The sequence below is a fragment of the Balearica regulorum genome, chromosome 21 (genome assembly GCF_011004875.1).
Source record: "Balearica regulorum gibbericeps isolate bBalReg1 chromosome 21, bBalReg1.pri, whole genome shotgun sequence".
Lineage (NCBI taxonomy): Eukaryota > Metazoa > Chordata > Aves > Gruiformes > Gruidae > Balearica > Balearica regulorum.
Genome location: NC_046204.1, coordinates 8,730,113 through 8,756,366, shown reverse-complemented (window position 1 = coordinate 8,756,366; position 26,254 = coordinate 8,730,113).

Sequence of the window (26,254 nt, the reverse complement as noted above, 5' to 3'; positions counted from 1 at the left end):
GTACAGATTGATAACCCTGTGGGACAGAGGCATATCAGCTTCCCTCTAGCTGTCTTCCCTGCTTTGATGCAATGTGTCCTCCTAAAACCAAAGATCTTGCTTTCCAGTGGTCACAGAGATGTGTCTTTTCTCTAGTCTGACTGAGCTAGAGTGAAAGCTGAGAACATCAAGACCCACAAACTGATGTGTTCCACACCTGGGTTGAGGGGATGATGTATAAAGCCCTTCATTTCTGCTTGGCGTGAGCAGCTCCCGTGAGGTACATCTGCCCAGAGTCAGAAGAATGCCTCAAGTGCAGATGGACAGGCAGCAGCTCTGAAACACAGAGCTCAGTGAGCCACAACTTCAGCCCTCAGCTCAGTGTCAGCCTGCTTATGTGTACATGGTACACCCCGGGTCTGGGTCTCCGTGTCTGGGACCAGCTAGCATAGTTAATTATTTGTGCAAATTGCTCATGTGAAATGGACCAGACACAGGGGAGTGCTTGTAGGTAACTCCATTCTAGTGACTAGTTTGGGGGTGATGGGGAGACATAAAGGCTTGAAGTAACAGAATATTCAGTTCTCCAAGGTTCCAGGCTCCCCATGCCAATCCGGACTTGGATCAATGTGGCCTCATGCTGCTAGTCCACATCTCTGATCACACTCAGCCTTTCTCTGGGCCTTTTTTAGTTCTCCTCCATTCTTTGTAAGACTAAATAATCAACACCCTACACAGCAACAGTGGATTTTCTGCAGAGCTATAATACATCCCATTTATTTTACATTGCACAAAGCTATTGACCTGGTCATTCAAACCTGAATCCATCCCTCCTGAGGCTGCCACAACAGATGCTAAGGGTGTGTTATAGGAAGGGTCTTGTGCAGTATCTAAAGGTGAGGGATGAAACTTGGTGGAGTTCTAAGCCATGACACCAGCAGGTATGTGCCCCACTGCTCCAGACTCTACGGAAACCTGGGCTCACAGGGTCTGCACATTGAACGTGGCAAAATGCATCTAGGAAGGATGACTGGGGGTGACACAAGACAGGGTCTTTTCCCTTGGAAAGCGGCAACACTGAAAGGACCTTAGTCAATTGTGGAAACAACATGAGCTGAGCATAAGCTCCCAGGACAAAAGGGGGCTTAGCTGGCAAACAGTCTTACGGGCTTTAGCAAAGGGGCAGTGAATAGAGGGGAAGCAGCCTATCTCCGTGCATGGCGGGAGCAAGTCCATCACTGCGATATGGGCACAGCTCTGTTGTCTGCACTTCAAAGCAGTTGTTGACAACGTGGAGGAAATGCAGGAGAGGGGCACAGGCACGATTCAAGGTCTAGAAAAGCTGCCTCCAAGCAAAAGGCAGCAGTGGCTTTGGGTTGTCCGAGTGATGCTCGAGGTGCAGCTCAACCTACACACCTTCAAGGAGGCTTTTGAGAGCAGACGGGTTTCAGTTCTGCAGAGACCAGATGGTGAAATGCAGCAGACACACATGCTTGCAGCAGGGAAAGCAATAAAATACAAGAACAAGTGAGCTGGGGACCTGGTTGCTCACTGCTTCTCTGTGCTCAAGGCTGGCCATCTTGCTTTCAAAGTCCTGTCCCAGGTTTTGCCATGGATCTGGGCTGGACACACACTTCTTCAGCAAGGTCCTGGCTGAAGGGAAGACCTGAAGATCAGAACTGTCCCTCCGTGCCACGTTCTCTGCCTTGCACAGCTCAATGGAACAGAAAACTCAGGAGGGTGTGCAAGGCACACACTCATTTTTTTGGACAGAGTCTTAGATAAAGAGCAGGGCCAGGATTAACGCAGCTGCTGCCCCCAGGCCAACTGCTCTACAAGCTTGTCTGCCGGAGTAGAGCAGGGTGAAGCACTCAAACCTGCTCACCTTTGTCTGGCAACTGATTCAGAGGCTCGTCCCTCCCCAGATACGTGGCCCCCCTGGCCCAGCCTGCTTGCGTGTCTTCTACAGCGCCTGCTTTTCAGCTGAGCGTGTCTCTGATGGCTGGTTTTGGGTGTCTGGAAGCCCTCCTGGTATGGCAGTGTCTGGGGCTGGTATTCTGACCCTGCGGCCATCTCCCCTATACTGTTATCAACCCAGCGTGTCCTCGGGTTTCGCAGGGGCCAGTGCTGTCCATCACGGTTTGCCAGGGAAGGAATTGCTGGGGCAGCAGCACTGCCAGTGCTGGAGGGGCATGCATCCTCCACGACATCCTTCCTCACCCCCATGGGACCCCCAGCCCTGCAGGAGCTGAGCCACTGTGTTGTCATGCTTGAGCTCTTCCAGAGGCTCTGTGAGGACCATACCAGCCTGCTCCCATCATCTGCCCACGCATATCCCCTGCCCTGACCCACAGCCACTCAAGTAGCTGAGAGATGCCTCTGCATCCAGCCAAGGACTCAGGCTTGAGCAAAAGGGTCTTTGAGAAAGAGATGCCAAGAAAAGCCCAAGGAATATCAGAATGCAACAACTGCTGGGTTGGGGGAGCACAAAAAAAATCAAGCTCACTTACTCCATCCCACCCCTTCACAGCCAGTAAGATATGATATGGGTCAGCATAAATCGCAGAAATGGAAATACATGTCCCGGCTGTGCTTCAGACAGTGGATGCTGGATGAATCTGGCCCCCATGGCTTTATCTGCTTGCTTTTCAGAGCTTTTAATGAACTTGGCATTCACAAAACTGGATGGCAGGGAGTGCCACTGTTTAGTTACACACTGTAGAAAGATAGTTCCTTTAGCTAGATTTAAACCTGCTAGCATCTCCCCTTTGGTTCTCCACCCATTCCTAACTCATGAAAATGACATTCTTGCTTAGGTTGTGACAAAATAAGAGCTTTTAGTGATGGAGCTTGTCAGGAGCTTTTGGAAAACCAAAGACACGTTTTCAAGAGACTCTCCCTAATTTACACACACATTTCTTCCTTCAGCTAGCTGCACTGGAGAGGCACCACCTTCTGCAGCAAGTCATCTTAACTTTCTTACAGACTAGCATGCACATGTCTATTCATTTGGTCTTTTATTATAATATCAATCATTTGCTCAGTGCAGAAGTCAGATTCACTGACCTTTAGTTTCCCAGGTCATTCTTTCAAAGATCAGTATCATATTTACCAGTTTCCAGTCCTCTGGGACAGAAATTTAGACAGCAGGACCCACAAAACATCTGACTTGGCTCCAACCCTGGTGAGTGCGGTATGCCCAGGTGACTGTTTCTGTCCAGTTTATCAGTTCATTTTGCAGTTTTCCAGCTTGACTCCTCAGCACCAGGCAACTTCTCAGTTATTTTTCCTGGGAAGCAATGCTGCAGACTCCATAGCCAGGCAGAGATTTCCCACACAGCTGTGCCCAGATCTTCCAGTGATGGGCATAGGGCATCTCCCTGCCCAGCCTGCAGGAATTGTGCATCACTTCTGGAATGCCTGATACCCACTTCCTTGGGGAGGGAGCCCCAGCTTCTCCTTGGATCTGCTTTGGGACCAGGCACCATCCCCCACGTCCCTGCCTAGACTCAGGGAGCAGAATAAACCCCAGCAGAGAAAAAGGGTATTTTCCAGGTGCAGATTTCAGCATTTCCCCTGCTAGTGCCCGCAGAGGCAGTGTGTGCTTTGTATTCAAACACCCGGCTTACCCCGTCTCACCATGCAACCCTCTGCTTTACACATCTCTGCAGGCAGTGATGTTTTGGGTTGGTAAGGCAAGAGCACATCCGTGCATGACACAAGTCTGGGTGTGCAAGGTGTATATGTGACCCATCATATATAGATTTCGTATCTAGGCAGGGAGTTATCCAGGTAAAGCCCCTGCTGATGCTTCTCCATGGCTATTACCAGAGCAGAAGCAAGTTTCTGCCATGCCAGGACCAGCATTAGCCTGCAGAAAGCCCTTCCTCTCCTTCCCCACTGGCAGGGGTTTAGCACAGGCCCACCAGCTCTCTGGGAGTAGGGCAGGTGAAGCCAAATACTTTTGCTAATCCCAGCTCCGAAGAGCTGCTCTCAGGTTACAGACGATGTGAATAGGATCTATGTTCCAGGGTGATCAGACTTCCTGGAATTTCTGCAGGACCAGTTATCTGTTCCTGTAACCATCTGCAGCTGAATGTGCTGGTATGGCCCAAGTCCAAAATGCCCCCATCTCTTCAGAGCCCGATCTAATGTCTTTGGGTGAAGCACGGCTGGCAGCAGGAAAACTACCCTGCAGCTTCACACATGGGTCACCCTTATTGAATGGCCCAGAGCACCTCGGAAACCTGATCTCCGCAGCCTTCAACGGCCCAGACGAGAAGAGACAAAGAGCCCCTCGGCCACCGGACGTGCAGAATGTGACTCCCTAACTTAGATCCAGCCACAACCTGACACTGCCCTTGCAGATTCATTTAGGGTTGACTCGGCTCCCCAGCATCACCGACAGCTTGCAGCACTCCTGAAATGTCCCCGTGCCGTCTCTGTCCCTGGAGGAGTGTCTCAGATGAGGAGGAATCCTCACGTTGCAGCCTACTCCTCTCTTAGTAGGTCTGATGCCTCTATTTAGATGGCATGAGGTCCCCAGGGCTGGGCTGATGGTAGGATATTGTCCCTTGCTCAGGGCAGAGCGAACTGCAGTGAGCAAAGCACTCAGGTCATGTGAATCCAGCCAGTGAATTTCTCTCCACACACCTTGCAGCCTGACATTGCAGTGCAGACCACAGCGTTTTCTTCCCCATCACTACCCATGTTGGCTTTCTGGAAAGAGAATGTGTCCCCCGCATCACTGTAGGACTCAGGCACCATGCAGGCTGGCACATGTACCCTGTCCACCGGCTCTTCTGCTGCTGATCAGGCAGCTTTCAAGCCTCTGAGGACCTCCCTGCCCCATGGCCATCCAGCTCATGGCAGCAGAGCTGAGCAGCGGTGTGGTCTGTCACCCAGCTGTGCTTTTGGAGATGATGAGCAGATGCAGTTGAACAGCACTGTGGCATCCACATGAAACACACCTCACGCAGCACATGTGTCCAAAGTTGGGCCTGACCAGAACAGCACCGGAAGGGCAGGAGGATGGAGCTGAGCAGCCATGGTTCACGGGATGGCCTCATCCCTGCTCCCCACTGCAGTCGCTAACAGCGGTACAGCGGGTAGTAGAGCACTGCTGATCCCGATCTGGGAAGGTGCTGTGTGTCCTTTCTGCCACCAGTTACTTCCATGAGGACCCCAGTGCTGTTTCATTTGTGGGTCCCTTTATTTCATTCCCTGCCCAGCTCATAGCTGGCCCTTCATAGTCTTTTAGAGCTCTCCGCTTGCCCCTGAATTCTGACTGCAGTCAGAAAGCGCTGCCAGGGAACCACGTAGCAAAAGTCCTCTTTACCCCATTTCCTACCATCCTGCAGCCCTGATGCTGCGCTTCTCCAGCCTTTGCAGCCATCGTGGTGACACACATCCCTTAGGGACACCTCTGGGTATCCACGGATATGTGCCTGGCAGCACATCAAGCTACCCAGCCTGTCCTCTCATTGCAAATGCTGCCCAGGGCTTCGCACATTAATTGACAGCAATTAACCAGGTGAAAAATAACAGAAAAGTCCATGGAGAAAGCATTGCTTTGATCTGTGCTTTCCTGCTCCTCAGCAAAGCACGTTCCTTGCCAGGCTTTGCAGAGGAGAAAGCACTTCTGTGTGGGAGAAGCTGTGTCTGGCAATAGCAGCCTCAGCAGCATGAGCCTCATAAATCTGATGGCAGAGCATCCTTAGCCAGATCACACCATCCTGTGAGGGCTCTGTCTGCTGCTCCTGGGACAAACACCCATGGAAGGAGCTGGAAACGGCTCATCCAGAGCATCCCAGGAAGAAAAGGGGGGATCCAGCTCCACTACCAGCAAGCCAAAATCCTGGCGCTGCTCTAGGAATCTCAGTCTGGGGGAAGACAAGCAGAGCCGCAGCATCCGAGTGGGGTTTCTAGGAGAGCTCCATCCTTGCCGCTGCAATCCGGCTCCTGGGGAGCGAGCTGTGTCCTGAGGAATGTGGCTCTTGAACTGAACTCCAAAGGCTTTTGCAAGCCTTTCAATCCCAAACACAGAGGCTGAAAAGGGGCGAGTGCCCCCGCGGAGGGGAGAGCGGTGGGGTGGGATTAGAGCCGGCACTATCGCCCTGCTCTCAGCAGCGGCGTCTGAGCAGCGCCGGGAGAGGTCAGGATTAGGGGAAATCCTTTCAGACCAAAGGGGAGTTAAGCAGCTCTCTCCTTGCACTCACAGAGGGGGCACCCCCGAATCTCTCCCCTGCAAAAGGCTGTGCTGGGGGCAGGAGGCAAGGGGCAGCCTTTGTCCCTTTGATTCAAAGCAGAGGGCAATTAGGTGATGGACTTAGAGCCCAGGGAGCACTGCTCCCCGCCTCCGCAGGGATCTCTCCCTCTTTCTCCGCTTTCTTTCATCCTCCACCCCAGCTCCTAAATCCATCTGCGCTAGGCCTTTAATTGAATTAGCCCAGCACCTTTCACTGGGAACAAGTTAAGACGATTTCAATACAGTGTGATTGCTTTTTACAGCCCCACGACGGGTTTGACAGTGACCACAGGGCTGAGTTTAACACAGGGTGATTTATCCTGGGTGCCTCTTACACCTGAAGTACTGTAGGTACTCTTAAAAACCCAGCCTCTGGAGCCCTGCGACAGCCTGGAATCACAGTTTTCATGAAAAGAAAAAAACATATTTCTGGACTTTGTGAGAAGACAGTTTGAAAATAGGAATCCCAAAGGGATAACCCAGAGGCTCTGGTCTCTGCAGAACTCTGAGAACCTGACGGCTGGTGTTTGCAACACTGAACATCACTACAGGTTGCTTGGACACAACTTTGCACCCCCTCGAGCTCCAGAGGCGTTGGTCAGCTGGGCCAGCACAGTGGCTAAGGCAGCCCCTTTGGGGGGGTGGGAAGGTGCTGCTGCCGTCCCCATAATCTCCTCCGTCCTTTTCCACTCCTGTGGTGGTTCCCCCACCCCTGTAGAGATGCACCAACCACTGCCAGGTCTTTCCTGCTCACCCAGCTCCTCTTCCTCCCACTTTAATACATTCACATAAGATACTCTGGAAGTGCCTCTGTTAAGACACCATATTTTTAAGTGAAATCAGTTTCTAGCAGGGTAAATCTCTCTGGATAGGTCCTTCCAGTCCCCAGGCACTTTGAGGAGGAATTTCTCTTGCATATATGTGCACACCATGAGGGAGGGAGGGAGGGAGGCAGGCCAAGGCCATATCAGTATGTGCTACATCTCCATGCATATGTCGGCGTGCTGCCTGCCATGTGGGATGGCTAAACCCCCATCTCCTGCTGCCCTGGGAGCAAATAAAGATGAATTTCAGACCAGCCAGACCCACATGCTGCAACAACACGCAAGACTTCTGTCTTTCTACTGGCCCATGATTTCAGGGTACGTTACAGAGGCGTTGAGATAGGTGTCTTAGCAATCCCTACAGAGACAGCTGGTGAGGAGGTGGGTTGTGAACGAGGCTGTCTGGATGGGTTTGCATGCAGATCTGGGCTGCTCCAGGCCCATCCACTCAAAGACAAGCCTGAAGAGACATGCTCTAAATCACAAACACCCCTACCCAGACTGACGTGCTGCCCACAGGGGATTTATGCTTTACCAAAGAGAAGATGGTATCAAGCCAGCCTTACACTGCCTCCTCTTCCTCCTCTTATTTCCCATGTTCCTTGTCTGGCAGCATTTAATAATGAATGCACCACAACCTGGGATGGATACGGGATGCTCAGCCCATGCAAGTGAAGAGCCTTGCTCTGCTCAGGTCCCGATCTCTGCTCTAATTTGGTCAAGGACGGGAGACATCCCACTGTCTGGGAATGGCCACAGACCCACTCTGTGTCCATCTCCATTCCCAGATCAGAGGCCAGGAGCTCGGCAGGGGCAGGGGAAGCCTCTGCAAATGGCTCAGGAGAAGCAGTCTGGTCTTTGCCTAGAGAATTCACCAGCAGTGCTGCTTGTATCCTTCCCATGAGCTGGTTACATGGAAGCGCCAAAGATATTTTTAATAAGGGTATAGCAAGGAGCAGGTAGACAGAACTGTGCAATTAATCACCCCTTTCACAGGCTGGAAATATCCCTTTCTTTATCCCAGCTCAGAGCTGTTTGTTATGAAAATCTTTCAGCTCTGCTCAGGCTCAGCTGTGTGGTCCTGCACCCCACGTCCTTGTCCTGGCATCCCCAGGGAGGGGGCAGTGCCAGAAAGTGGGTGGCTCTAGTAGGATTTGGGAGCATCTGCAAGTCTTATTGTACAGATGCTATAATGGGGAATGACACATGGTTCACTTGCACTTAAGGATGGAGAAGACCTCCCCACCCAGTCCTTCCTTTTCTACATATAGCTACATGAGAGCCAAGAGCAAGCAGACCTTGGAGGAAATGGAGAAGACACGGCAGACTCAAGGGATTTCACTCTCATCCTTCTGAAGGGTTGTCTCCATGTTTCCTCCAAGGCTGAGATGCACGTCCAACATCTGTCCTGCCACCCAGGAGACAGCAGTGGCATCTCACCCGCCTCCTCCCAGCACCTTGGCCAGGGTAGTGGTGGGTTTGGCTGGAGAATGAAGGCATATAGTAGGAATGCTGAAGTGCAGGAGAGGCAGTTGGACAGGCTTTCCCATATGAAAAACCAACATTTGCAAGGGTGGAGGTATGGCTGATGCACCTGAAAAGCCAACTGTGACTTGAACAGTCTGGGGAAAAAATGTCCAGATATGCCTGTTGTGGTATAAGCTGAAAGGCAGTGAAACAGGCCAGATTCAGTATTGCTATGTTTGTCACAGGAAGGTTATAAGATCTGTAGGATCTCCATTTTATATAAAGACGAGGTGAGGTTTCGCTCCCCGTCCCCATGTGTGTTCACAGCTGCTGGGGAATCTCACCCGTGCAAAGCAGAGCAGTGCATAGGTACAACCTTCTCTCTGTATTGGAGAGGCTAGGAAGATATGTGTCTCCTGATACTCCCACAGTACATTTTCCAGTCCCCTCTGTGCAAAAAAGAATATTCAGGCCTCATTTTTCTAGGTGCTGGAAATGCACTTACAGTCAGTGTAGGGTAAAAAGTACTATTACCTAGAAACTTGTCCAGAATCCCTCAGGGAACAAATGACAAACTCAGGAACTGAATTAAGCTATAGGGCACTCCTGTCTAATACCTTAGCTCCAGCCCATTTTCCCTCTCCTGCTATCTTTCATTTAATGCACACCTTGGAATTGCACTGAGTAATTACAGATGTTCGGGGCAAAACTGCAGTTTATGCCTCTAGCTGCATGGCTTGTGATTTGCAAGGCAGAAAGTGTACAAGCGAAGATACCTGGGAAGAAGCAATTTGCAAATCATTTTCCACAATAAATTATAGAATTGAACAAAAATGTAGGTCAGATGGGCCCTCCGGAGGTCTCTCATCCACCCCCCTGCTCAACGCAGGACTAAATTGGAATTTACATCAGATTGCTCAGGGCCTTGTCTGGTTGCTGAAAATCTCCAAGGATGGAGGGGTTTTTTAACCACAGCCTCTCAGGGTCCCTGTTCCAGTGCTTGACTACTTTCAGGGTGAAGAAATTTTTCCTTATGTCCCCATCAGAATTTCACACATGTTCCCGTTGCCACTGTCTTTTCTCTGTGCGCCTGAGATGGCCTTTTTCTCTATATTGTCATCTTTTGGTAGTAGCACAGGATCCTCCTCAGGCTCCTCTTCTCCAAGCCCAGCAAACCTGGTTCCTTCCACCTCTACTCAGACATGACATGCTCCAGCCCCCGACCACCTCTGTAGCTCTCAGCTGGCCACTCCAGTTTGCAGACACCTTTCTTTTGTAGAGGAGCCTGAAATGGGAGACAGGATCTTGATTTGTCCTTCCCAGCATCCTATTGCATGAGGTTAATCCATCCCAGGTGCCAGGATCTGCATTTTCCCCAACCCTCATGAAATTCCTGCCAGCCTCTTCAGCACAGTTGAGGTTCCTCTGAACAGCAGCTCTGGCCTCTAATGTGTTGACCACTTCCCTCAATTTAGTGTCACCCTTCAATCTGCTGAGGTTGCATTCCCTCCCCTCATTTAGGTCACAGCAATCCAGGGTATCTTCATTTTATCCTCCTATAGAGAAAAACTATATAATTCCAAAGAAAACAGGTCTGTGATGTTAATGAGGCATAGTGTTGGTCAGTGCGCTGCCCAGCCATGCCTTTGTACAGCAGGGATGTAGAGCAGCAGCTGTCGGGCCAGCTTGCCCTCCACCAGCACAAACCATGGGATGAAACTTCTCACCAAGTGGGAAGTCCACAAGTCCGCAAAAGGCTGCTGCAAAGGAAATAAATCCTCTCCCGGGGTACAATATGGATCATAAATTGCAGTGAGGGATATTGGAGGGAAACATTTAGCAGAAGAGTACGAGCAGAAGAGCAAGAGCTTGTTGGCTGATATTTCAGATCATGGTGACCTTCTCAGAAGGAGACCTGGACCATGTGCCTCTTGCCAGGGCCTCAGCTTGGCTTCACCTCTGAGGAGCTGAGGTTGTGCAGGGAGTCCAAGGAAGTGATGGGCTGTAACTCCTTTGGTGTCCATAGGAAGAAAACAGCTTGAGATGGACAGCATGGCCTTCTCTATCCTCTCCTCCTCTACTGGGGGACAAAAGGGGTCCCCAAGGGCAACACGACCTGGAAGCCAGAGACATGCACATCTAGGAGAAGCCCTACAAGGTGCAAAGAAGCCCAGAGGGTAAGCCCTCGCCACTGCTCTCCGAGTGCCTCTACCGCTCCCTGCCCAGATGCCGGCACCTCAGTGCTGGAGCAGCAGCCAACAGCCCCCAGCTCCCGCCCACGGGGCCGGAGCGGGTGAAGGCAGGCTCCTGGGCTGCCAGCGGTGCGAGCAGGGTGCAGGCAGCAGCGAGACGGTGGCAGGGACCGACAGCCGGGCAGCCCACAGCTGAGAGCTGTCAGGCAGCTGCCCGCCGGGGTGGGCTGGCCACCCCCTCTGGCAGGAAGATCAAGGGCTGGAGGGTGGGAGGAGGATAACAGTCCATTTTGGGGCTGAGCAGGAAGGGTCTTTCGGAGGAGAGAGGCTGAGCAGAAAAGGACGGAGTCTGCTGGAGGAGGAGGAGGTTTTGCAGGGAGGAAGAGCCTGCGTGGTGCAACGAGGGATGCGTTGCAATGCGTGGGGAATCTGGGGTCTTCCCCACTGGCCTGGGCAACCACAGGATACTTCTGCCTTCCCACAGATGCTGGAGACAGGGCGACATGAGGCACTGAAACTCTTCTGTGCTATGCCAGGATGTTGTGCTGGGGGGACCCCAATGAGCCCGAGGCTGGCCAGGGCTAAGACTCCGCAAATAACCTCAGAAACCAAGCAGGCAGCCAAAACATGTCGCGTAATCGCAGATAAACACATAATCTACTCAGGTTACGCTGGGGGTAAACCACAAACCACGAGCAGACAGGAGAGGAAAGAAACAAGCCAAAGGGAGAAAGGAAAATCCACCAGGAGAGACGAAAGCAAGTCAGTAAATCGCAGGGGCTGCTGCTCTTCTCCTGACCCTCCCCTTGTCTTTCCTGTCTGGGAAATTTCATCCTTGCAAAATTTGCAATGAAGAGCTCAGAAACTGGAAGCACGAAGCTCAGGCACGAGCCCCACCAAGAGTCTGCATCTCTGCCAGACATCTCTGCCAAGGTGCGTGGAGAAGTGCATGGACATTTACCGCTGGGTCCAGGCACCCAGGGCGACAGGGATGGTGACCAAGCTCTGCACTCCAGCAACAGGCTCTGCAGCTCTCTCCAGCTCCAAGAAACCAAAGGTCTTAGAAATACTTTGGAAATAGCCATACTGGTGGAGAGGATCAGTTACCGCTGCAGAGCCCAGTTCCCACAGAAAGGAACAAGGGAGGATGCTGTGAGCTGGGCTGATTGGAGACAACCACTCTCATCCAGGGAAAACTTTTTCAGAGAGCGTTGGATTGAAGATGTACAGATGGTCTGGAGTAAGAAGACTGCAGGCATTTCCTCCTTTCCTGCCAGCGCCTCCTGACCAGCCCCGTGCTGGTCTGCCGGAGCAGATGAGTGCAGGCACAGGAATGCAGTGGGAGTAGAGGGTCCTTTGAACATCCCGGCCACGGCACGGCCAGTGGGAATGCATACCCGGAGAGGCCGAGCTGGGAGATAGCCACTGCTATGGGATCTGCCGTGAAATCAGTTCCCGGGAACGTTCTGCCAACCAGCCACGGCTTTCCCGGCAGGGGTAAACATCCACCAAAACAAAAGATTTTGCTTTTCTTTTGGAGATGTGGAAGTATGTGCTATCCAAAGAATATCTTTGCCCTTTGCACTTCTGCCCCAGCCCTCCAAGGTCTGGGTGAGCTTCAGCACACCCTTGTAGGGTGGATATTGGACATTGCTCGCTGGAGGAGAGCCCGTCCCAAAAAAAGAGGAGCATCTGGCACAAAAGACCCCACTGGCACTGTTGCCATCCCCTTGCCTTTGGGTTCCCTTAGCTCTTTCCATGGTGCAGGGGTCTCCGGGCTGATCACATGTTGCATTACCCTGACAGCAACACCCCGTCTCAGGGCAATGGTGGCCTGCATGGGAGTAAGTGATGCTCTTCTGGGATCCAGCACCAGTGCTGCAAGAGGGCCGCCCAGACCCAGTTCCTCTGCCACGGTAGCAGGTATACAAAAAAAAACCAGAATACACAAAATATTCCCCAGCCATCAGCCAAACATCCCTTCTGCTAAATGCATGACCTCTCTGCATTACCAGCTTTCTGTAGAGACCACACATAATGCCCGTGGATAAATCTCCCCTCTCCGGTTTCCGTTTCCATGAGGCCAAACTGCTGGCTCACACCTTCCTCCGCTCTTCACGGGGCATCATGCCCTGAGCGAGAAAAACCACCTGCTGCTTCACTTCCCTCCCCGAAAACACCCATGAGGGACCACAGCCCCAGCCCCCCCCGCCCAGGTCCCCCTGCAGCCTGGACAATGCTTACAAAGTTCCACCAGTCCAGGCTGAAGGATACTGCAAGCAGCAGCATGGGGAGGATGCTTGTGAGAGCAGAGGCACTTTTTGCCTGCCCATGGAGGAGACAGGAAAAGTGCAGCTTTCCCCAGCACATCCATAAGTGAGGACTCCTCGCCCTTTTCCCAAAGGCTTACTTGGCCTCCAGGCCAGGTGTAGCCATCCATGGGGCAGGAGGTTGGACCACACAGCCAGGACCACCCCAGGTGGGTTTGAACCCTGTGGGAAATGGATGCCAATTGGTAAGGAGAGGGGATGCAGAAGGATGGCACATACTGGGATAGTAGGTTGGATGAACCTGGGCAGATAACTGGGGGTAGGGGGAGAGTTGGGTGGGTGGACTGGGACCCCAGACCTCCAAGGAAGAGGCAGTCAGACTGAGCATGGGGGTCTCCGGTTGGCAAAGGACCGGAGGTGGCTGATGGGTTCCCTATGCAAACACAGTGGGAGCTGGTGCGGGTGGGAAGGTGTCCCACCGGGGTCTGTGGCTGGAAGCAGGCCTGCCACATCCCCAATTCACAGGAGGGCAGGTGGCCCCCAACCACACAGGCAGCAGTGTGGGATGACACTGGAATATCTCCTGAATGAAGGTCACAAGGCCAGGGAGAGCCCAGCTTCCTTTATTCATCACTGGCCTTAGCCAAGCTGCTCAGAAATAGATGCAACACACCTTCAGATAACCAGGCTGAGCATCTTTGCAGCCTAAATCCTGCCCAGAGGGGCTGCAGGGACCATGAGTCAGCTCTGTATTAATAGCAGGGCAGAAGGCAGGCAGGTGTCAGGGGCTAACAAGGACATGACAGACGCCACGGTCTCCTGGCCTGAAAGTTATTATTCCTCCAAGGAGTGAATATGTCCCTTTCCTCAGCTGTTCCCCACCTCACTCCCTCTCGAGGGGCTGGATGGGTCTCGCTGTCCCCACCAGGTCCTAACTGCTGCGCCAGACGGATGTGGCTTTCCCACAGGGAACGCTGCTGGCGGCATCCCAGACAGCGGAGCAGTTTGGGGATCCGTCCCAAAACAAACCCTGGGGCAGGGGAGCTCCCTGAATGCACAGCCCCCAGCCTGCCCCATCCCTCCCGTGTGCATCCCTCAGAGGCTCCCGGCACGCTGTCCTGGAGGGCTGGGAAAGCCTTGGCTCGCACATGCCGCCCAGAGCAGACTCCCAGCTCACTTCCACCTGTTTCCGATAAGCTCGCTAATCCGTCCCCATAATGATTCTTTATTAATGGATGCTGCTGTCTTCATTACATGCCTTAATTAGTGTTTTGTGAGCAAATTCAAGGGGATAAGAAGCGTGTCACATTTTCCAATGGGGGGTTTGCACACAGCTACCAAAATAACTTTGTCTGTGAAGCTGGAGTTCCTGTTTCACCCTGCCCATGAACCATCGTTGCGAGAGCTGTTTCTGCCTAATCCGGCAGGCAGGCTGGGCGAGCTGATCTGCTGCCTGCTGCCCAGCCTCCCCTCCCTTCCTCCCTGGATGGACTTGCTGAGCTCCCATGAGCCAAGATGAATTTCAGTCATGCACAGACTTGAAGAGAGATTTGTCGCTGGGAATCAAAAAATCCTGGAAAAGTCCAGACCACTGCTCCCCTGCTCGCCGGACGGCTCTCCCCCCGCTGCACTGTCTGTCTGGGGATGGAGGGCAGTTGGGGCTTCTGTGGTCCCTGCTGACCAATGCTGCTCCAGCTGCTCACTCAGGCTTGAAGTATGAGGATGTTCCCTAAGATACCCCCAGCGTCCTTGGGGAAATGGCAAAATACTGTCAGAGTCTGCTTCCTCCTGGCCCAGGGGCTGGAGTGACCTGGGATGGCTCCAGCACAAGAGGACACACAGAGCCGCATCCGCAGCAGGAGCAGCATCAGCCATCACCAGCCTTCCTGGGCAGATGGAGACTGGCAGGGGCTGGTCCCAAAGCACCCACGGGTGCCAGGGACTGTGCTGGCTTCAGAAGGGTGCTGAGTACAGAACAGCCTGTGCCAGGGAAGGACACCTCCCGCCCGGGGCAGGAGCGGCGCTGGTCACATTAACAAATTGCTTTGGCTTTATTCCCTTTCGGGTGGAGCCGAGGGCTGGCCGTGCCAGGTCCCAGCACGGTGGCACTGCCTGCATGGGACCGGCTCCTGCCAGTCTCCCTCCCTCCCTTCATGCAGGTGACACCACAAGCAGGGACACGGCAGAGGTGCCCCAGTCGTTCTGACCCCTTCCCTGGGCCCGGCCACCATCCCACCATCACAGCACAGCAGGTCTGGAGACCCACCACTTCAGGTGGCCCTGACCCAGGTCTGCAAGCCCTCTTTATCTGGATTCCATGGGAGCACTGACACCAGGTCTTGGTGTCAGAAATTTCCTAAAATCTAATTTCATCTTAAAAAAAAAAAAAACAAAAAAAAAGTGTCGCTTGCCATCATGCTGGAGCTGTTTGCAGTAACAGCCCGAGGTTCCTCCTTGCTTGTGACTGATCTGAGGGTCCTTATGCCAGAATAAGGGTGAGGATCCCAGCACCGGGGAAAGCTCTCCCACACGAAGCAAGCAGGGATGCCAGGTCCCAGCGTTACATGGAGGGTCAGCACAGCATGAACACGGATCATCTCCCCAGGTGCTGCAGTCCTTCACCCCTGCATTAACCCCTTGACATCCCCGCCAACACGTTTCGGTTCCCATTAGGGCTTTTCCCACTTTCCTCGAGAGTGAAATGAACCAAAACTTGCCCCTTCGTCATGGCTCTGAGGAGAATTTAATTCCAAGGTTCAAAGCTTCCCCATCCCTTCCCAGATAAAAGGGCGATCAGCGAAAGGGGATGAGCTGGTTAATAAAAGCCGGAGAAGAAAGCAGGACAGAAGGGCTGGCCTATAGAGTGCAACCCAGCAGGAGAGAAGTAGCTTTTCTCCGCGCAAGCCTTTCTCCAGTTAATAATTACAAGCCAGGCCCGCCAGTTCCAACCCGCTGCTTCGCAAGAAAAGGCAATTAATTTAAGACTAATAGGATTTTAAATTCAAAACAATCCCAAGCGGGTTTGTATGGCGGGCTGTGAATGCGCCGGAGAGCCAGCCAGCAGCAGGCGGGACGGAGGCTGGATTTGGCAGAGCGGCTGGAAGAATTAAGGGCAAGGAGATGAAATCTCGTCTCCTGCAGTCGCTGGGCTGGTGATGGCAGCTCCTCATTCACCAGGCAGCTCGGCGGGGGGCTCTCCTCAATGGGAGGATGGCAAGGAGGCGTTTCATTGAGCTCACGCCAGTGGCAGCCACTGGACTCAAAGAGGAGCCACTCGCCCATGCCGAGCCCAGACCACCTCTGATGCAAGGGACTCCAAAGCCCATCCCCACCAGAGAAGGCCCTGTGTTGGCCCAGGGACCGTGACCATCCCCTGGCTCCTCAGCGCAGGTCCTCCATGGGGTGTAAGCATGCCCCAGCCATCTTCCCTCTGACCTGGCAGGGAGTCCTGGGGTCCTGGGAAGGTCAAGGTGGGCCTGGGGCTCTCCAGGGACCTGCAGCTCAGCCCGCAATGGCAGAGATGCTCTTAGCCCCTGCAGGCACCTCGTGTCTGGGTTCCACTTCCCATCCCAGATGGGCTGGTACAAAATTTCCTCCCAGTCCCTGGAGGACTCCCCAACAGCACCCAGCCAGGCTGAGCTCAGAAGTAGGGACCAACGCCAGTCTGTGTCCTAGGAGAAAGCTGGGAGGGCAGGGGCCTCATGGGAGCTGCGTGGTGATGGCAGGGAAGGGACGGGCACGGGGCCCTGCCCTCATCCCCTCCTTGGCAGCCAGAGCCCTGCCGACTCACCAGCATCTGCTGGGAGATGCTGAAGCAAGAATCCATGTGGAGCCACCCAGCACCAGAAGTGTGCGTAGAAACAAGAGGGCAAGGAAAATAATAGTGCTCTGCTATGGGCTGCACTAACAGGGATCTGCAGCCTTGCTGACCAGAGCTATGAATGGGGCTTGAGCCCACGATTCCTCCTTCTTTGCACTGCAACCCTGCAAGGTCTGGGATTTACCATTGCTGAAGGAAAGACTTTAACAGCCTCTCCCAAAGTATTGTAGCATGAAGGCATCTCTTCATTTCACTCCAGAGCAGTTGGAGATGTGGGCTCAGACTCACAAGGGGACTTAGATGTCATAACACACCCAAATTCCCCCGTGAATCTGGGTGCTGGCAGCTGGTGTCATTGGACACATTCCCTGCTGTGCCTGCAGGGACCCCGGGGATCATCCTCTGCATCTTCAGTGACATCAGCCATCATGGGAGTGTCTGCCTCTCAGTGCACGTTCAAGGCAGGAAAAGGGAGGCTGCATTTAGGAACACACAGTTCTTCCACAGGAGCATGAAGAACATTTTATGAAGGTCCCCATGCAAGTCACAGGGATTGGTGTTAAGCCGTCTCAAGATCCCAGGGAGCTCAGCCTGGTGAATAAGGACTGTTGATGTCCGTGCAGTGCCTTGCACCAACCTCAATCCCTCTGGGCTACGGAGAACTACTCACGTTGAACCGCAGCGACCCTGTCCCCTGCCAGGTCCCTGAGGAAGGGCTGTCCAGACTAGGGGCTGAGGTCACGTCTCACACACTGTATCCCTCTCCAAGGCAAGACAGATGGAAAAGATGGCCCTTGCCCAGGCATGGAACACATTCAAGAGGTTGATGAAGAGCTTCCCAACACCAGACTGTTCCTCCACCAAACTTTCCACACCCAGAGGCACTAAGCCTGTTCCTAACCTGGGTCACACAATGCATTCCTCCTGACCTTATTTTGAGAGATGATTTTTACCAAATTTCCCACTTTCTCTAGCAAAACAAACCGCAAACACCAGCCTGGGGGACAACTCCAGCCTCAGCTATAAAAGTTGGCAGCACTCAACGCTGAATCTTTCATTGTGGGAAACACTGAGCAACCTACATGTAATGGGTGGAGTTTCTCCAGGCAAACAGGAGGAACTTATGGACCTGGCCACAGGCTGGGGGAAAGTTCCCATGAAACGTCTTTGTCACTAGCCACAGGAAGGACATGACCTATAGTGCTGCCCTCATGGGCCAAGGATCTGCATGAAGCATGGGGCTGGTCCCACACAGAGGTCCCACATGAATGACATGAAAAGCCAGGGAGGTTCATCCAGTTGTTACCATCAAATGAGTTCCAGATGGACACACTTAGCAGGGAGACACAGTGATGCAGAAGAGTAAGACCCCCAAACACACAAGACTGTAACTGTGGAGGGAGGAAGATGAATGTGGGCTGATATTTTGCCCCGCTGCAAAATGTTACTTGTCCTTGCAAAGGAAGCTGTCAAGAAAGTCGGACAGCAGATGAAGAGGCACAGTGGAGGAGGAAATGGAGGGAGATGCCAGGGGCCTGAGGAAACAGTCATTGCCAAGGGACCCCAAAATCTTGCTGTATCCTCTCACGTGAAGGCAACAGTGAGAAGAGGAAAACCCAGTGGCTTGCTAGGTGGCCAAGAAGTCCAAGAAAAATGGCCACATGATTCTAGCATAGACAAGAAGGAAAAGAAAGACAGACATCTTTGCTGCAGGTCTTGGTGAGGAGGGAGTAGAGCATCATTCTACTAATTCTACTAATCCAACATCAATAGCCAGACAAGGGACCTCTGGTTTGTTTGGATGTCAATGGGACAACAACCAGCTGCTTCTCCTCCACAAGAGGAGTGAAGCTTTGTCCCATCTGTACATCATGGTGAGAGAGACAGCACCCAAAGCCAAGCAGAGTCCTGCTTTGCTCAAACCAGGGTGTGCAGAGGGTGGGGATCCCATACAAGTCTGGGACTGGACGTGAAGGAAGTCTGGGGAAAACACAGATGCAACATCTATTGGAGGAGGAGGACCTCACACCCCTGGTGCAGAGACAGGCCAAAGCATTATTAGAAAGCACCACCCAGCAAAGAATAGCCACTCCATGGAGAAGGAATTCTTTCTAGCTGTGGCTTATGCCACTGTAGGGAAAACTAAAAGCTAGCAAGAAAGGCAGAAAGAAAACACATGGTTGTGCAGTTCCAAGAGCAAAAGCAGCAAGAGGCTCGTGGCTGGTGGAGAAGCCTGTCGGGACATGACGCAGAGCTCTGCCGCTGACATGGGGTCAGCCCAGCTGAGTAGAAGCCCGTTCTCCTGGGTCAATAACGTCGATTGGGTTCGGGATGCTCAGAGGACCAGTGACAAATGCTGGCCACCAGCCATTCAAATAAACAGTAGGCAGCCAGTTGGCCAGTGGCCACTCAAATAACCAGCCCCAAGCTAAAAAAAATACAGTAAGCTAGTAAATTTAGTAACCTAAAGAGAAACATTCCTCTACCAACCAGCATGCAAATAAGCCAGAAGGGGATATAGAGCTGACACAGTCCCCTGTTCGGCTTTTGATATTCGATGGCCCTTATCCAACTGGCTGCCAGTTGGTTATTTGCATTGGAACAGGAAACAAATTTTTCTCCTATTTGTACTGCTTACCTCAGGAATAAACTAATTACTGTTATAAAATCCCATTCCCACAGTGTCCAGCACACATCTGTAACCTCTGGAAGGGACAAATGCACACAACTTGCCAGCTGGACTCTCCCATCGAAACAGCCAAATCCCAACTTGCTTTTTCGCTGGCTCTCCCCTCTGGATGATGAAGCAAAGCCTTCGCTGCAAATACCCCCGTGGCATCAGCTGTTTACCTTGCTCGTAAACAGATCGCTGCTACAAAACACTCTTCCAAAACTGCCCAGCACACGGCAAGACAGCCTGGGAATGGGGAAGAGGAGCAGGGAGCAATCTGCTGGTGGTTTGGGTCCTGTGGCCAAGGACAGGGCCAGCTGGTTGCTCCAAGTGTCCAGGCTGTGGACCGGCTGGGATGGAGATGGTCCAGCCATGCCGAGGCCCAGACGTGCCACTAGATGGAGTTCAACAGCGAGACGGCCCCCGCGTCCCTGTCCAGCTGCCGAGATGGTCTCCAGAGGAGATGGTCTCCAGCTGCACTGGGAGAAGGGAATTTCTGAAGCCCAGCGCTGAAAAAGGACTCCAACCCCACCACAGTGGAAGCCATCCCATCCTCATGCATGCATGCAAGTGTCACACCATGTGCTCTTGGCAGAGAGGCCCTGTGGTGCCCAAAGCCTCTCCTAGTGCAGAAATCCCACCCAGTACCTTCCCACCAGCTCAAACACAAGAGGAAGCTCCAACATCAACCAGTGCCCTGTGTGCATGAAGGGTCCCAGCAGCCATGGCCATGCCTAGAAGCCCTAGTCAGGATGGGCCAAGCAATGCCCAGCAGTGCAGCAAGACACCAGGCTTCCAAGGACCCTGAGGTCTGGCCAACTCTCAGCACACATTTTGCAGGATTTGCTGTTTTCTTCAAGACCCAGCTGCTGGAGTCAGGAGATCAGTGAAGAAAGGCTGCATTCTTCCTCTTTATCCCCATCTGTAAAGACTTTCTTGTAGCATGTCGCTTGCAGATGGCACCTAAGGAGCATGCAGAGTGTATGCTTTGCTCTCATCTCATTTTTAAAGCCAGACTTGTGACTTGCCAGGTCCTAATCTGTGAACACGTTGCAAGTGCATGATAGAGCCACTTTCCTCGCTGCAAACTCCCTGCTGCCTTTGGCTCCCTCCCCACACAGACTCTGCTCCGCCTGGCCGAGGGAAGATGCACCGTGGTTCCCCCTTGCCAGAACCCCGCTCACCTGAGCCAGCAGACGCCCTGATCCTCGTGGGGTGCCATGCCGTGGCATCCCCTCTGCAGGGTCCTGCTGGGCTCCACATGGCTTCTTGAATTTGGAGGCAGGGAAGCAGTGATGGGTGATACTCAGTCCCCTGGTTGAGCTGCCTGCAGGTTCAGGCAGATGTGGCCACAAGCACCAGACACAGGTTGAAGAGTCGCTCCGCAAGGCTGGGAACTGGTGTAATAAAGTGCAAGGGAGGCAGGTTCACAAGGGATCCTTAACTATAACTTAATTGGGATGCATCTCATCTGGCATTCTTCATGCAAGCTTGTGAAACCAAGCTACAGGAACAGACTAGCAGAGCTGAGGTGAGAAGATGAGGAGGAAGGCGGACTGGGGGACAAGGAACACAGAGGCTTGTCCGCTGGGATGTGGATGGAGCAACAAAGATAGTCCTGCTCTGGACTTGCCTGGTTACTGAGAGGTGGTGATTTCCTCACCTTTAGCATTTAAGTACTTTGGCACTCTTTCTTTGTGTGTGAGTTTGTCCCTAGGTGTGACCAGGCAGAAGTGTCCATGCATCTTCAAATACGGCAAAGAGGATGGGGGCAAGCATTATCCGAAACAGGCGTGGTTGCAAATGACACAGTGGCACATTTTTTTGTGAGGGTGAAGTAGTCCCTTCACCTGTTTAGGTTTCTATTCAAATGTTGTGGACATGCTAGGAGGAGATACATCAGGAGAGATCACACCATCATGCCAAGGAGCCTTTTCACATCAGAGCAAACACTTTCTGAAAACATCCAACTTCTCTAACTACTTCCAGGTGTGGGGTTGTGGGCTGTTTTCCATCCTCCCCTCCCCTGGAGTGTTTGTCTGTCTGTCTGCTGCCTGCACATACCCCTCCCGAGTACATCTACCCTCCTGCTCCCATTGCCCAGAGCATCAGCAGAGGGAGAATCAGAGAAACTCATCCAGTCCAGATGAAATACCAGCTATGACCCACACCAGTGAGCCCAGTCTGGATCAACACCCAGCCCTCTGTGACTCTGTCACAACAGTCTGCAGTCAGCCCAGGAAGGTGGCCTGGCACTGGTCCTCACTGTGGACATCAGATCCAAGGTTCATTCCTGCATGTTGAGGCCCCACCTCAGGGGGTTCAGCACCCATAGAGGGTCCTGGAGAGCAGCTCTAAGTTTTAGGGGCCCAGGTGAGAAGAGAAGATGCTACATGGATACAGCTCATCACCCAGTCCTTGTTGGAGGTCCCATGAAGGTTGTTGCCTGCTAGACCCCAGCATCCGCCCAGGGAGAGGCTCTAAGAGCAGGCTGCTGGAGGGGCTTGGAGCTAGTCCCCCACATTTCTGATCTGCATTTGGATTGGCCAGCTCCCAGGGAGAAACCTTTAACATCACTGGGGCTTGTGACAAGTGTTAGATGTGTTCCCTGCGTGTGACAGCTCAGGTAAGGAGCGTCTGTGCTGGAGCAGAATCATTAACCCTGGAAAATAGCTGTAGGACATTCAGAGGGCCACGTGGCCTTGCTGGCTGCCATCATTGGGCCACAATGCCTGTTCAGTCCCCAGGCATCCAGACAGAGGTATTGAAACGAGCTATAAAGAGACTCAGACAGAGAAATCCAACTAAATGGCTTGCTGAGCTGACCGGCAGGCCCTGGCAGAAAGCAAGGCTGACATGAGCTGAAGGGACTGTCCTGGTCTTCCTTGGAGCTGTTGGCATTGCAAGAAGCTGGAAAAGGAGAGCAGAGCTCAGGGCTGCAGAGCAGGACCACCCCTTGCAGACAGGAGAGAGAGCAAGTGGGGCAATGGCAGCAGGACAGGTGGGGTATTGGAGCAAGAGCAACCTGTGCTGGGCAAGGGAGGCAGGAGGGCAGGGATGCATGGGATGGAGTGGGCCAAAGATGGCCTGCAGGAAAAGATGAAGATTTGTCATCGCGGGTGTAAGCAGAGGGGGTTGGACAGGTGCATACCTGGCTCTGCAGGAGGCAAGTGGTAGGTGAACATGAAGTCAGGGTGGGCGATGGATCGGTGAGCTTCCTGGGTCCATTTCCCAGTTATGTGCTTTCCTGTCATACCTCCTATCTCACGTCCACCATCACGTGCTTTCCTATCCTGAGCAGGGCTGAATGAGAAAGGCCCCTCCCATGACCCAGGGCATGGCTGAAGGGTCTCTGTCACGCAGGGCAACCATGCACCAGGTCAGGAGGTTCCCTGAGCTCTGACAGCAGCTTGGAAACTCTGTGCTGCAAGATTTGAGCTATTTCTTAGCTGGCAAGTCCAACTCAGCAGAACGCCAAATCCCCCTCCCCACCTGCAAATCCCAAATCCAGACATGTTCTCTGGGACCTGAGCAGAGACAGCCCCAAGGCCTGGAGTCCACCCAAGATGGAGGAAGAACCTCTGAGGTTGGGAGGAAGCCAGTGGTGCCCCTGGGGATGTTTCCACTGGGCTCCCTGTGCAGCACCACAGCCAGTTTCTTCATGCAACATCTCTCCATAGTGATGGTCTCCTGAGATGGTCCTGAGCATCCCCCAGGATAACTCATGAGAGTCAGATGGACTCAGACTCAGAGCTCAAGGTCCTCTACAGTCACGACTGTCTCAGACAATCCTCAACAAAGAGATAGAAAGCTGGTTGGATTTAGAAGACATCCCTTGTCAGGAGGCCCATGGAAGAAGTGTGCAAGAGCCTTTCTTCTCTCCTGCAGGAGGGACACGCCACTGAGGAGAAAGCAAAGTCTACACATTTGCCAAAAGCCCTTTTTGGAAGGCTGCTCCTGTGGGGGGCTGGCCGAGGTAGAAGACCCAAGTGGCTCACAGCAAGAGCAACATCAAAAGGAGAACTGGTGTGACCAGGCCAGAAAGTGTTCAGAGGCACAGCTCAGTCTTGGGGACATCTGACAGCTCTGTGGAGTCAGCCCTGAACAAAGCAGAGTGGTTGGTGGAAACAGCCATGTTTGTCCTCCGCTTTGGCCATGGCAATATACCTGGTGAACAAGGCTGGGGAGTCCCCACAAGACCATCCAGAGCGTCTTGTGATTACCTTGTACTTGCCATAGCTCACCAAAGACCTTGGACCTCCTGCTCTCTGTAGATCACCTCTCTGTTCCTACTCTCATGTCCCACAGCCATCACCATGGTCTTGGAGGTGGTGGGGTGTGTGACCTGGTCCCTTTCCACTCATGACCTCAGCCTTGTGTCATACCTTCCCCATCCGCATGCTGGTGCAAGGCTGCTGCCATACAAGCGTGTGACCTTTGCTTCAGGCTCAGCCTGCCCCAGCAGCAGCGCCATCACCAGTGCCCCGTTTCCAACTCCTGTCATGTGCTTTATCAGCCAAGTGTCCGACGTCTCCTCGCACATACCTGGAGGCAAGTCACCACCATGTGGAACAGGCAGAGCCCAGGACAGAGAGGCACTCAGAGCAGATTAGATTTGAGATTGGGTTAATTGCGCCTTTCCATCATTTGTTTGGCTTGGGATAGGTCCAAAACATATGAATGAAATCCCCCCATGCACGCTACGCTGCTGACAAGCGGATATTGCATCTGGTTTGAATATGGCAAGTGGCTGCAAAGGCAGAGACAGTGTGGAGCTGCTTGAAATACAACACACGCTTCCTCACGCTCCCGGCCCCCCTGGACCATGTGCCCTGCAGTTACGTTATGCTGCAAGACCCCACCCCGCACCCCCAAACTTTTGCCTCCACCTCCACACACCGTCGTCTTAGGCCCCCGTCACCCTGGCCCACGCCACTGCCAGGCGGTTCATACCCCTGCCAAAAGGCAGGAGCAGGAGATGGAGGGTGAGGAAGATAACCTTTTGGACCAGCACGGGGTGATGTCCGTAGGGTGGGCTGTGATGGCCAGGATGGCTGTGGATGACACAGATGAAATGGCAACATTCCCATCAGGAGAGGGTGGGAGGGGAGATGCAAAGGGAAAAGAAAGCAGGGTGGATGCCAAAGGCTTATTTCTCTAACCCTCCCCAGAGCCCCCTGTCAGCCCGTGAGCCCGGTGTGTGATCACTGCGGGGGCTGCAGCGCACAGGACATGAAAGGAATAACGGCCGAGCTGTCCCCAGGGTGCTGAGGCTGGCTCAGGGGGAGGTGGAGCGGATGCCAGGAGAATTTCAGTGGAAGAAAGTAATCTTTGGTCTAACATCACCGGCTGCAGGGTGCAAGGTGCCGGGGGCAGCCTCCGAGGCAGTGGCACCATCAGCACCCGAGAGCACAGGATGCCCTTATGCCCCCTGTATTCACACCCTGATCTGCAGCTAGCAGAGGTCGGGGACCTTGCAGGATCTCCAGTGAAGCAAGAGAGATCCACCAAGGCTTTGCAATGTTGCATGAAGACATGGGAGCCTGCAAGAGCTGCTTGCATAGAGCCCCTTGGATCATGGTGCCACACAGCTGTGGGAGGCACAGGGAAGGATGCTCGGTGAAGGGGCACCCTGGCAGAAGGAAGCACATGCTAGAGCAGGTACAGGCTGGGAAACCACTTCTCCCAGGGTGAACATACCCAGGAAATAAAAAGAGGCTCTTGTGTTAAGTTGAGGCACAACATCGGGGTTTGGCAAAACAACTTTTGCTCACGGGTGACCCAAAAGTTCATGAATAAACTGAAAGCAAGCCCAAACCCCAGCCCCCTCCCTGCAATGCTTCCATTTCTTGCTTTTCAGGAGTAAGATGGGAAAACATTGGCCTGCGTTAAGGTGTTCCCCATACATTTTCATTTTATTCTACCTTGCCGGGAAAAGTGCCCCTGTCGTGCAGTGATCACTTTGTCGGTGGCTGCAGCAGCACTGTGCCCAGAGGACCAGGGTGGATGCAGGGTCCGGCCATGGAGATGATGGACGTGCACTGGTTTCCCTCCTGGGTATTGCTGCTGGCACGTGCCCCACAGTCCATCCCTGCCCCAAAGCTTCTCACCTCCTCTCCCTGGGAGCACCTGCAGAAGTGGGAGATGAGGAAGCCAGGAGCTTTCCATTCTGCTGGCATGTGGTCCCCAGCCACTGCCTGGAGGGCAAAGGGATTCCCCTGCTGCCACCAGCACCCAGTTGTATCTTCGCTCCAGCATCCGCTGTGGCACAGAGGAATGCCGATGTCCACGTAGGACCGACCCTTCCTCCTCCTCCTTGTCGGACAGCTGAGCCCTGATTTGCGCAGGTGTTGAGCACCCTCCATCCCCGGTGGCCCTCAGGGCTGTCACGATCACTCAGCACCTCCCAGGATCTGGCCTTTTTTCCCCTGTTCTTTTATGAAGACGTTATTTTACGGCTTGTTAATTTGTACTTTTTCAAGCTTTTAACAGGGAGCAGGGGCCAAGTCCCCAGGCAGCCCATTGGCCGTGAGAAATCCCATTTGGTATCATATAAATTATTGCAGATATTACTAATATTGCGTCTATTGTGTAAATACTGACTAAATGTTTGAAAAACACAAATAAATACGAGCTGAGCTGATGGCTGGAGCAGCTGCCTATGAGCCATTCTGGACCCCCGGGGGAAAGAATCCACATTTTAAACTAATGTGTAAATATGTAACCTGCCTCCATCCCCCGCCAGATCGGCGTGAGCAGTCCTTGGAAGCGGCCCAGTCCCTCA